We start from the raw sequence: 12,548 nt of genomic DNA on the forward strand, positions 1-12,548 counted from the left end.
GAAGAGGAGGAGGAAGAGAAAAGTAGCAGTGGGTCCACTATATTGCACCACCCAAAATTCACAAATAATATCCTGACATATTTTTGTTCTAGCTATTATTTGTTGAAATCATGAGAAGCACGCTGGTTATGCAGCACGCAAGATACAACAGCTTATACGAATCAGGACAGGCTCTTCTTTGTACTGAAGCGTCATCCTTGAGTCTCCATAACTTAGTGGATTTTCTTCTTGGAACTGTCAGAACGTCAAGTGTTGCTTTTCCTGATGTTAGCATTTTAAAAGATGATACACAGATTATTCTATTTTGGCCTATTATGTCCTTCATTTCTCTTCCTTTCTTCCCCCAAGCTGTGTCTCTGTCTTTCTGTCTCCGTGTCTCTTTCTCATCCTCTCTCTCTCTGTACATGCAAACACATGGCCAAGTCCCAAAAGTAGACCAGAAGTAAGCCTGGATGCATAGCTGGAGATAGAGAAAAGCAGTTGAGAAGAACAGCTGAGGTGTAGGAGATTGGATGTGGGCTCAGGGTTTCTGCCTATTTGTACAAAATAGACTATATTATAAATGGTAGCCTCTAGATTTGTGCAGTGCACAACCTAGACAACATTCACAGTAGCCCAGGGGTGCAATACCAAGGCTTCAGGTCTTGGCTTAATTGACTTTTTCAGCAAGGCCTTTCCTGACCACCTAATTTAAAGGAAGTCCTTTCCGCTTAGTACTGCTTTTGTTATATCACCCAAGTCTTAGTATCTGCACTCCCATGCTCATTGCAGCACTATTCCCAATAGCCGAGATACAGAGACAACCCAAGTGTCCACTGATGGATGAATGGATAAAGAAAACGTGATGTACGCATACCAGAGAATAGAATCCAGTCTTAAAGAAGAAAGACAGCCCACCACTGGCAACAATGACATGGATGGATGGACCTAAAAGACGTGCTATCAAACGAAGGAACCAATCGCAGGACAAATACGACATGATTCCACTTATATGAGGTATTAAAATAATCAATCTCATAGAAACACACAACACCATCGGGGTTGCCAGGGGCTGGCGGGTGGAGGAAACGGGGAGTTATTATTCAAAGGATATAAAATGTCAGTTATGCAAGAAAAATAAGTTCTAGAGGTCTGCTATGGGACACAGTGCCTAGAGTTGGTAGTACAGAATTGTCACTTCAAAATCAATGTGTCAAGAGGTTAGATCTCATGGTAAGTGTTCTTACCACACACACAAAGGGACCGGAGGAAAGGCTGGGAGGTGGCGGGTGTGTCTATTATCTTATGGTTGTGATGGTATCAGGGGCATTTGCATGTGTCCAAAGCCATCGCATGTGCACATTAAATATGTACAGTTCTGTATGTATCAATTATACTTCAATGAAACTGTTCAAAAGAACATTAGGAGAAGCTTGATCAAGGCTATGTAAAAACTCAACTCTTTTTTTTTTTAATTAAATTTATTGGGGTGACAATTGTTAGTAAATTTACATAGATTTCAGGTGTACAATTCTGTATTACATCGTCTATAAATCCCATTGTGTGTTCACCACCCAGAGTCAGTTCTTCCATCACCATATATTTGCTCCCCTTTGAACTCAACTCTTCTGCCTAAGGATATTCTAAAGAAAAACAAGCAAACAAGAGGAAGTCCTTTCCTCTTTGTCATCACCTCAGGCTCTTGCTTTGTGTCAGCTGTTGTTTTTCATTAGTGCACTTTTATTCTAATTTCCCATGACTTTGTTTATCTGCCTGCTTGTTTCCTTTTTTTTATTTAAGCAGAGTTGCTGTACAATATTCTATTAGTTATAATACGTTCAGGTGTACAGTACAGTGATTCCACATTTTCTTACCTTACGATGTGATCCCCCCACTAATTCTAGTAATCATCTGTCAGGTGAAACTTATCACAATATTATGGACTACATTCCCCTCCCCTTTAGGGCAGAAACCGGGCCTGTGTTTCACTTTGCAGCCCCGGAGCCTAGTGCAATGCCTGACACATAGTAGGCACACAGTGATATGTGTGGAATAATTGAATAAAAGAAAGGAGGCCAGCACCCACTGAGTAGGAAGCAGCCAGGCATAGATGGCCTAAGGCAAGTTTTCATAATACACCGTCTGGAAAGGAGGGTGGGGAAGGGAACAGCAGAAACAAAAATGGAATAAACTGTGCTGTCCCCTCTACTTTTGTTCAGTTTTCGTGGTTTCTGGAAGCAAGGAACACATAAACTGGCTGATGTTCCACTTTCCCGCTAACCACCCCCTCTTCCTCTTCTCCCTGACCCCATTCCCCATTCCTATCTTTCCTGTCACCAGTGGGAGGAGGTAATTCAAGCCGCGACCTCCCCTCTGTGCTTAACACGTTTTCTCCTTCCCCACGTGTCAGATCTCTCTATTTTCCTCATTTTTCCTCATTTCCTCACACACACAGAGTCTTGTAGTCTTAGAGGCATATGAAAGAGGGAAAGTGTTGTTTGTGTGCGGGAGTGGGAGAAGAAGTGAGTGTGGGGGAAGGGGACCCAGAGATTATGGAAACTGCCAAGTAGCAGCTCTGCCTGTTATCTGGTTGCCAAGGTAATTGTGTCTTTATCTTATTGCTCTGACCAGGGGCAGCCAGCCAGGACGTCTACCTGAGTTCACCCCAGGTCGTATAGGTAAGGACCCCGTCCCGCCCCCAGTTCCCCTCTACCTCCTCTCTCCCTCCCCAGCCCATCAGGAAGCAGCAGACTCCTCACCTAGCCTCTTCACACACTGATCTCTGCTCTTTGAAGAGAGGGGTGGCTTGTTAGAGTCCTCTGTGCATTTAGGGGAAGATGGCATCCAGTCTACAGGTGTGGGCCCTTCTGTTCAGAGGAAGGACAGAGATGGCGCTCCGCAGACATTCGAGCAGCAGAAACCCAGCCTCTTCTAACCCTGAGCACTGTTGTCGTCAAAAGAGAGAGAAGATGCCCTCTCCAGAGCCTTCAGAGCTGTTTTTCTGCTGAAAGATCCCACTCACTGAGAAGATGGAGACATCCTGGCAGCCCCGCACCACCTGCGTGCCACATGCACAGGGAAGGGGTCCTTCTCCATTCTGTCTTCACCAAACCACACCAGGAAATGCAGATTCTTCTTTTGTTCCTTTCCCCTCCCTCCCTTTACAGGACTCGACTGGCTCCATCACCTCCTGTGCCCCACACGGAGATACAAAGCATTTGCAATGGTCTTATTTAAAAGGCCTGTAAAGAGTGTTTAGCAGTATTTTTCATTTCCTGTCAATACCTGTCTTTATTTGGCTATTTCCCCTTCCTTCTCCTTCTCTTCTTTAGGAATAGAAGAAATTCTGGTTGCTGCTGATAGAAATTCAATGGGGAAAACAGTAGGGCTGCTTTGGGGCCATCTGGAGATCCTCGTTTTCCCAATAACAGTTTTATGGCACTGTAATGTATATATATATATATATATATATGCCTACATGATCTCATTTGATAATAGAGCTGCCAATGGCATTGGGGGACTTCCGGAATCATTGAGAAATCTGTCTTCTTGCTTCCTTTCCCCCTGCCCTATTTCCAGTCTCCCAATTTACATGAGGATATTTTGATGGATTAGCTGTGGGGTTTACACAAATACTGTATTAGGATCGTGTGCTTTACGAATGAAAACAACTCCTATGTCTACTTCGTTTTGACAGTCGCTTATCTGCCATGAGAAGATAAGGATCCCCCTGACCCTGACATATTTCTTTCACGGGAGTAAGAGTAGACACGTTTTGGAACTTGTATTGACTTCTGTAGATATTTATTGATCTGGTCACTATTTTACAGAAATTAGAATTTTATTATACTTTAGTTTCGATTCTGGCAGTGTTTTTTGTTTGTTTGTTTTCCCTGTTCCTTTCCTCTCATCATCAGCATGATCTGAAAGTAGTTAGATTGATTGGTCTTCTCCAGCCCCACCACCCCCAGATTCTAAGAATCAGAGGCAACGGGGAGCCAAGGGGGTTGTCTAACCTCACCTACGAAGAGGGATAAAACTGAGGCTTGAGCTCCATACTCTTGGTCCTGAACCTTTGTTGTTCTAGCATTCAAAAATCACATTGAAATCATTGTATGAGGCAATTGGAAATTTGGACACCGACTGGATAATTTGTATGTTTTCACAAATTATTGTTAATTATTGTAGGTGTCTTAAGAGTAATGAGAATCTGTTTTTGTTTTTGTTTTTGTTTTCAAGATGTTACATTTTAGAGGTAGACACTGAAATATTGATGGATGAAACGATCAGATATCTGGGATTTGCTCCAAAATAATCTAGGAGGTGGGGAATTGGTGGGGGTATAGATAAACAAGATGGGCCGTGAATTCATGGCTGAAGCTGGGTGGTGAGTATTTAGGGGTTCATCACACTGTCTTCTCTATTTGGGTATTCGTCTTTGTATATGTAAAAGTTTAAAAATTAAATAATAAAAATTAAAAAACATGTTTAACCCACATACCCTTCCCAGACAAATGACAGAGTGTGCGATCCTAATTTCTGGGTTGGTATCCACAGTTTTTGCTGGGAAACAACCTATCAAATCTCAAAATAGTTTGTAGAGCAGACATCAGGAGTGAGAGAACAGCAAGCTATTCAGCCACAAATGGGTCATTGTTGAGGGAAGCCAAGAATCCCCTGGAAATGCAAAGAGTGTGTCACTGAGTTGCCAAAAATAAGCCCGGATTCTGACAGATGTCCCTTCTGAGAAAAGCACAACTGTGCTGTCGTCTTTTTGGAGTCAGCAACCAAGGACCTCCAAAATAGCACCAACAATGCTTTGTCTGTAGGGAAGTCAAAGAAGAACAAAAGACATTTTTAGTTCCTTCCGCCCTCCACAGGCTTGGGGTCCTTCCTTCATAGCACCTTCTCAGAGAGAAGCCTTGTTGGGGACCGTTGCCAGTGGGCAAATCAGTGGCGGTTCTTTAGGGGACAACTTGACAATATCAGAACTGCACAGTCCCTTGCAAGCAATTCTCTTTCTGGGAATTTTACTACGGCTATATTTGTGAACAGATATTTGTACAAAGATACCTATGGCAGCATGGTTTGCTATAACAAAAATTGTAAACGAATTAACATTCATTCTTGGGAAATGGCAAAAGCGAATATGGCCATATAGTGGAGTACCATACAGCCATCAAAATGATCAAGGTCAGTCTCAGTGCGCTGGTATAGAAAGATGTACAAGATAAAGCAGTAAGTGAAAGATCCCCAGACACGTACTTTGATCCTATAGGAAGCTAGCCGTTTCTGGGAGGCATGTGGGTTTGTCCTTAAACGTCACTGAGACTCACCCTGAGCTAGAGGAAGGGAAGTGACAGAGCTAGTACGCAGTCCCAGGTCTGTCTGACCACAAAGCCTTTGCCCCCAACCATCCATGGCCTCTTTAGGCCGACACACATGAACTTCCGTAATTCTGGTGGCCCACACGTAAGGACTAAGCTACTCTTGCCTACACTCCCTGCTTTCTTGGCCCTGTGTGCCCTAAAGCTCTTGCTAAAAGAGACCCCAAACTCTGGGACCAGAAAGAGCAAGCAGAGCCCATGGGTCTCTGGAGAAGCAAGGACCCTCTGGCCTCCAGTGTCAGCCCCGGGGAACGTGGCTTTCTTTCTTTCTTTTTTTCTTTTTTAAAGATTTTATTGGGGAAGGGGAACAGGACTTTATTGGGGAACAGTGTGTACTTCCAGGCTTTTTTTTCCAAGTCAAGTTATTGTCCTTTCAGTCTTAGTTGCGTAGGGCGCAACTCAGCTCCAGGTCCAGTTGCCATTGCTAGTTGCAGGGGGCACAGCCCACCATCCCTTGTGGGAGTCGAACCGGCAACCTTGTGGTTGAGAGGACGTGCTCCAACCAACTGAGCCATCTGGGAGCTCAGCAGCAGCTCAGCTCAAGGTGCTGTGTTCAATCTTAGTTGCAGGGGGTGCTGCCCACCATCCCTTGCGGGACTCGAGGAGTTGAACTGGCAACCTTGTGGTTGAGAGCCCACTGGCCCATGTGGGAATCGAACCGGCAGCCTTCGGGGTTAGGAGCACGGAGCTCTAACAGCCTGAGCCACCAGGCAGGCCCTGGAATGTGGCTTTCTGAGTTGTCCCAGCACAGCTGGGAAGCAGTGCTCGCTTGTTTTTGTTTGTTTGTTTGTTGTTTGTTTGTTTCCTGGGGATTTTTGGGGATGAGATAAAGAAAGCTAGCACAAGGGCTTTCCCACCTGCGGTCTTAATATATGTGGTCCCTGCAAGAGCATGGTCCCTGTGAGGCTCTTTCTCCTTGTGTGTCTTTTCTCTCTCTCTCTCTCTCTCTCTCTCTCTCTCTCTCTCTCTCTCTCTCTCTCTTTTTTTTCCAGGAGAGATTAAATGAAGCTTAAGTCTGTAGAAGGGCCAAGAAGACATGGTGGAGAAGAATTATTTGAAAGACATCACCCCCTTTCTCTAAAAATATGGGATCACTGCATGAGGTATGTCTAAAATCAGAAAAGTCCTATGTTTTTAACTTCTGGAAGTTAGCGCTGAGTCTCTGAGGTCAACCTGTCTCTTCCTTCACACTCAGGGTGCCGTTATCTAAAGCACTTCAAGAGTGGAGGTGAGGTAATTGTGGGGTGGTCTCCCACAGGGATTCGCTGAAGACCAAGTGAAAAAACTTGCACATACAGGCTGAACAAGAGTTCAGAAATCAGACGGAGGCCACAGGGCTGCTGTGGTCAGCGAGGGGTTCCAGCCGGGAGCCTGCGTCTACTCAACGACTTTGCTCTTGAAGCCCCTGTCACCAGTGTGTGGAGGTGGAAACTAACTAGGAGCCCTGCCCAGGTAGAGAAGCCATCTTTAATCAATAAGAATTAATTATGCTAGGCCTTCAAGTTTGCAGAGAGAGACCTCAGGCTGGGGATCTTAACCTTGAATGAAAGGAGAGAAGACAGAATTGGCTTCTAAAATTCTATGAGGAGAGGCCAGCAGTTTGGAGGAAAATTTCTGGCTAAGATGAGTCCCCTCCCTTTCTGCCCTTTTTCCTCCCACCTGCAGGAGCCATCAGACAGTGGGTGGAATCGGTGAAATGGTTGCCTTCAGCAATTCAGATTCTTTAACTTTCACTCTAAGTAATGATTTCCTGTCACTTTGTTCTCCACCCTGGGCTCTCACATTTCGAAGTGTGACAAACTGGGCATCATATTCAGTAGAGTCCCGACTAATGTTGCTGGTAGTCTAATGATTGCTTCCTGAGCTTTGCATGTCATCCTTCTATAAATATATCCCAATATCATCACTTTGGCTTTTCAGCGGTAGCATTCTTTTGCTACACCCCTCCATTTGTGGTCAGCCATGACCCATAGTGACTTTGTGTTACACCTGTGCCTGATACGTCCTCTTTAACCCTGTTTTTCCGTTACCGGCTTCCTCGTCTCTAAATATACTGCCTTTCATATTTCCACTCTGAGAAAATGTGGTGTGGTATTAGCAAAAGCCAGAACTATTCAAATTCTGTTCTCTTTCATTATTGTCTGGAAGGAAAAAAGAAAAGCCTTCAAATTGGAAAGTGCAGAAATAAAGGGTAAGGGAAAAACTACAACTCATGTGCGAAACAAGCAGCAGATTGGATTTAATCTTTGGATTTATAGTGAAGGGAGCCTTGGACAGCAAAGCCCTGGGTTCGAGGGCCAGCTCCCTTGTTTGGGTAACTGTGTGAACTTGGGCAAGTCATTAAACTTCTCTGGACATCTCACCTGTGAAAGGAGGCAGTTTGACTACTTTATCTCTAAGGTACCTTTTAAAGACTCAAACTTGAATACCATAAAACAAGTTTGTTACTGGGTCCCTTTTTGAAAGCTTGTGACTTTGGAGTTCCAGAGTCAGGCGGAAAAGACAAAACCTGGCCTCGTGTGCTAAGTCTTAGGACATTTTATCAATCTCATTGTTTGACAGATTATGGAAACAAGAACGTGGACGTCCCCACCTGGTTCCAATGCTTACATGTTGAGCAAAGACAGTAGAAGTCAGGGGGGAAATCCTTCTCCCATCAGGACACATTCCTGTTACCTCTTGGTTTTGACACCTTCTACTTATGAGAGAAACCTGAGATCTCTTCAGGGAGGAGGGAGCCTGCCCCGAGACCGTCATCGCTAGCTGTGACATGTTTTCCCAGAAGGTCTTCTAAGTTCTTGGTATTTTCTGACAGTCAGGTTGGCCACTGAGCACTGTGGCTATCATTCAGGCCATTTGTATGGTCAGCCTCAAAGGATCAGAAAAATACCCACATGTATAGGTTCTTCCTATCAAACTAGGGAAAAGATGTAAAGCGTCCTCAGGGAAAGATGAACAGCTTCTCACCAGGTGATTGTTTTAAAAGTTGAAGATGTTTAATGTGACAAAGGTGTTCTGTTACCTCCTCGCAATATCGAGCACAAATCCAAAGAAATAATAATGGATCTTTTTGATTGCAGACCCTTCCCATTTCACAGTATAGGATAGCTCCCCCGTGCATATTGAGGCCACTTTAGACAAAGGATTTTCAGGTCTAAATATTAATAACTTTGACCTGGGATGCATAAAGAACTTGTACTGTGATCTCCTAGTCCCATGGGGTAACTTCTGAGAACTCATGGAAGAGATAAGTAAGAGTGGATATGCCATCAGCTGGGATCCCAACATAGAAAGTCAGCTCAACATCAATGCCAGGCCATCGTCTAAAGTAGATTTCTTTTAAAGGGGTGGAGGATTATGAGATTTAGAGAAAAGTACCATGAGGACCAGGGCCAGGAAATGCATGCTAAGAAGTACAATACAAGCTGCGCTTTATTTATTTTGATGGATTTCTTGGCTGGCAAATTTCAGGGGCTACTGTAGATAAAGTATGTATGTACTTTACAAAAAAATTAACATTTCATCCATAAGATTTTTGTGGATAAGATGGAAAAATCAGGGGTGTCTGGCAGTATTTTGGAGTGTACTTTTCATCTCATGGTTGATTACCCGTAAGTTTCATGAGCGAGGTGGGGTCAACATGGTCGGGAGTGTTTACTATCAGAGCTTTTGTCCTAGTCCCAATCCTTTCAAGGTCAATGCCAAAGGGTGGGATAAATACAGAAAAGATAGGCATGTCAAATTTGTCAGTGACCCAGGAACTCAGGAAGAATTGCTAATGTAGCCCCTGACAGCATTACATTCAAAGTGATGTTTATTGGATTTAACCTTGAGCTGAAACAAAAAAAATATATAAAGTTCTACGTTTTGGGTTCAAGGTCAATTGCACATATGCAGAATGAGAGACATGAAGCTTGGCAGAAATCCACGTGAAAACATCTCAGTATTTCAATTAACCACAAACTTAATGTGATGTAGCTTTAAAAATAAGCCAGTGTAGTCTTCAGTCTCTCTCACCAGAAGTAAAACATCCAGACATAACGTATTTTATTTTCTCCCTGTATTTTGTGCTGGTCAAAGACCTGGTGAACTGTGTTCAGTTTTTGACCTTGAAAATTTTAACAGTCACTGAATTAGGCTGAATATAAAGGAGAGCCTCTGGGATGAGGAACTATGATAACCATAATACATGAGCAAATGAGGGATTTCTTTTTATTGTTATTCAACCAATAGTTATTGATTGTTAATTACGTGGCAGGCACTACCGTAGACCTCGGAAATGCAGAGATGGAGGAGACGTGTTGTCAAGATACTGAGGATCTAGATAGGAAATCCAAAAGGTAAGCTACATGAGGCATAAGAAGGAAGTGCTGCAGGGTGATGGGCGTGGCCCTGGAGGGGCAGGTGCAAGGAACTCTGACTGAGATGATCGGGAACAGAATCAGGGATTCAGAGGACGTGAACTTTGAGATGCCTAACCTTTAAAAGTTGGAAGACACCTTTTTTTCTGATGCTTCTAAAATGGAGGGATGGCGTCTTCTCAAAGGTCCCTTTGGCTCCAAAACTCTTTGGTGTGGCACGACTCTGTCTTAGAGCTGAGGACTGGTCCCTGTGTGACAGGGTCACATAGCTCGAGTAAGAATTTTATGACCCTGTACTCCTACCGCATTTCATCCAGTTGTCTTTCTTGTGAGTCAGTTTTTCCCCAGTTGCTAAACCTTATTTTGCCTGATTTTCTGCTAGCACTCAGCTGGCCTGCCAAATTTAGTATTGCCTGACAATATGACAGACACATCCTCAATCCCTTTTGTCCCAATCACAAAGACTATGACCAGAATAGATCCAGCCTCAACCCAGACCAGGTGGCTCACCACTAGGTATGTCCCAGGCTACTCTCCAAGGATTCTTGTCAAGGGCACCATGGGTGTGAAAAAGACCTCAGGCTTGTGAGTGAAGGAAAGAATAAGCTCAGCTGGACATTCTATTACATTGAGAAAAGGCAGCCTTGGAAATAAAGTAAATAATCATACTGCTCTCGGTGAGGTGAGTGTATATGCCTTTGACCCATGTGGAAAATAGAGGAAGTCCAGTTTCATTCTTTTGCATGTGGCTTTCCAATTCTCCCAGCACCATTTAATGAAGAGGCTGACTTTTCTCCATGGTATGTTTTTGGCTTCTTCGTCAAAAATTATGTGTCCATTTTATGTGGGTTTATTTCTGGGTCCTCAATCCTATTCCATTGGTCTGTGTGTCTGCTTTTCTGCCAATACCATGCTGTTTTGATTATTGTAGCCCTGTAGTACAAGCTAAAGTCAGGGAGTGTAATACCTCCAGCATCGTTCTTTTTTCTTAAGGTTGCTTTGGCTATTTGGGGACTTTTGTGATTTCATACAAATCTGATGATTTTTTTTGTTCTATTTCTTTAAAAAATTCCATTGGGATTTTGATGCGGATTGCATTAAATCTGTATATTGCTTTGGGTAATACGGCCTTTTTAACTATGTTGATTCTTCCAATCCATGAGCATGGAATGTCTTTCCATTTCTTTGTATCTTCTTCAATTTCTTTTACAAATGTCTTATAGTTTTCAGCATATAGGTCCTTCACATCCTTGGTTAAGTTTATTCCTAGGTATTTTATTCTTTTTGCTGCAATTGCAAAAGGAATTGGTTTTTTTAAATTTCTTTTTCTGAGATTTCATTGTTAGTATATAGGAATGCAATGGACTTTTGTACGTTGATTTTATAGTCGGCAAATTTACTGTATTTGTTTATTGTTTCTAATAGATTTTTGGTGGAGTCTTTAGGTTTTCGATATATAGCATCATGCATTTGCAAAGAGTGACAATTTAACTTCTTCATTCCCAATTTATTTTTTTCTGGTCATTTCTGGTCCTGACTGCCTGGCCTCTTTGCACTTCTCACACTGACTACTCCATTCCTGGATGTCTCCGCTCCCAGATGCCATGTCTCCATCTCTCCTGGTTTTCCCAAAGTGAGGGATTCATAGCACTGGTGGCAGAGAGATCATTTTAGATGGTATATGGCCACAAGCAGGGCTGTGTGCACTGTGTAAAGTGTTCCCCTCTGGATTTGAGCCTTCTTGCCTCAGCACAGAATGAAAAGTGAATTTTGTAGTGAGAACATAGATTCTCTCTGAGTTCTCTTTCAGTTCTTCTGATTGAAACAAAGGGAAAGCCTCACTTTGGAATAAACATGTCTTGAACGCCTTTCTAATGCTTGTTAATCGTCCTATTCTAAAACACAAAAAGAAGGCAGTCTCAGACTTAGAGCCTTCGCTGGCCAATAGTCACCAGCTAGAATGTAGAAACAGGTTTTTGTTTGTCTGTTTCCATTCATTGTTATTTTGGGGAGTACTTTCTTTGGATGGTAAGTGATAACTACTTTCTCCTTTATTATTGTGGTAATATGTTTCCTTTTAAAATAGTCTCATAAAAAGAAAACAAAGTTGAGTCGAACTGAGAAAAAGCTTAAGAAAACCATAGTACAGGTGACACAGCGCTGGGGTCTGCAAATGCCTGGGGTTTGGAAAGTACCACCTTCCACACTGGTTTCTCTGAGGCCTCTGACCTCTGATCTCCTCCCACATTATGCATTCTTCGTGCGATTTCTCACCTAGTCAGACTCAGTCACCGCTGATATAATGCAAACTCTGAATCTCTGCCTGTAGCTCTCTCCTGAGCTGTTAGCACAGATTTAAACGCCTTTTCCTGTCCTCACCTTCACATCCTATTGGTGTTAGAATAACCAAGGAGTTCCGAGAAGATGCTGGGATTGGTGTCCAGAGAACAGCACCAGCCTGAATGCCTGAAGTTTCCCAAGACTTACAGAGAGAACCCCCAAAGCATCACCAATCCAAGCTCAGGGTACATCTTGGGGAACTCTGCAGTGAAAGGTTAAGGTAACTGGGACATAGTTATCAGGACAACATTTAAAGAACACAGCCAGAGCTAGTACAATAGAAATGGTAAAAATCACCATCATTTACTGTGCTGGGTGCTGTTCCAAGGAATTTGCATTTAATCCTCACAAGTACGGAAGAGACCAAATTCATTTCTTTTTCCAACTGGACTCAACTGACCCCATTTCCCAGCCTGCCTTGAAGTTGGAGTAGCCATGTGACTGGGTCCAGGTGTGGTGGAGTGTGCATTGCTTCCGGGCC

General features: G+C 43.3%; 1 protein-coding gene across 1 annotated transcript in view; it reads left to right on the plus strand.

Moving 5' to 3' along the window:
• The first annotated feature begins 4,673 nt into the window (after positions 1 to 4,673).
• AGK (acylglycerol kinase) overlaps positions 4,674 to 12,548 on the plus strand; it is a 98,157-nt gene continuing 90,282 nt past the window's right edge. The window contains exons 1-4 of the mRNA XM_081038167.1: positions 4,674 to 6,469; positions 6,562 to 6,594; positions 6,665 to 6,818; positions 9,625 to 9,706. The gene's annotated coding sequence lies outside the window, so the exon portion shown is untranslated. The remainder of the gene's footprint in view (positions 6,470 to 6,561; positions 6,595 to 6,664; positions 6,819 to 9,624; positions 9,707 to 12,548) is intronic.

This window comes from Rhinolophus hipposideros (genome assembly GCF_964194185.1).
Source record: "Rhinolophus hipposideros genome assembly, chromosome: 25".
Lineage (NCBI taxonomy): Eukaryota > Metazoa > Chordata > Mammalia > Chiroptera > Rhinolophidae > Rhinolophus > Rhinolophus hipposideros.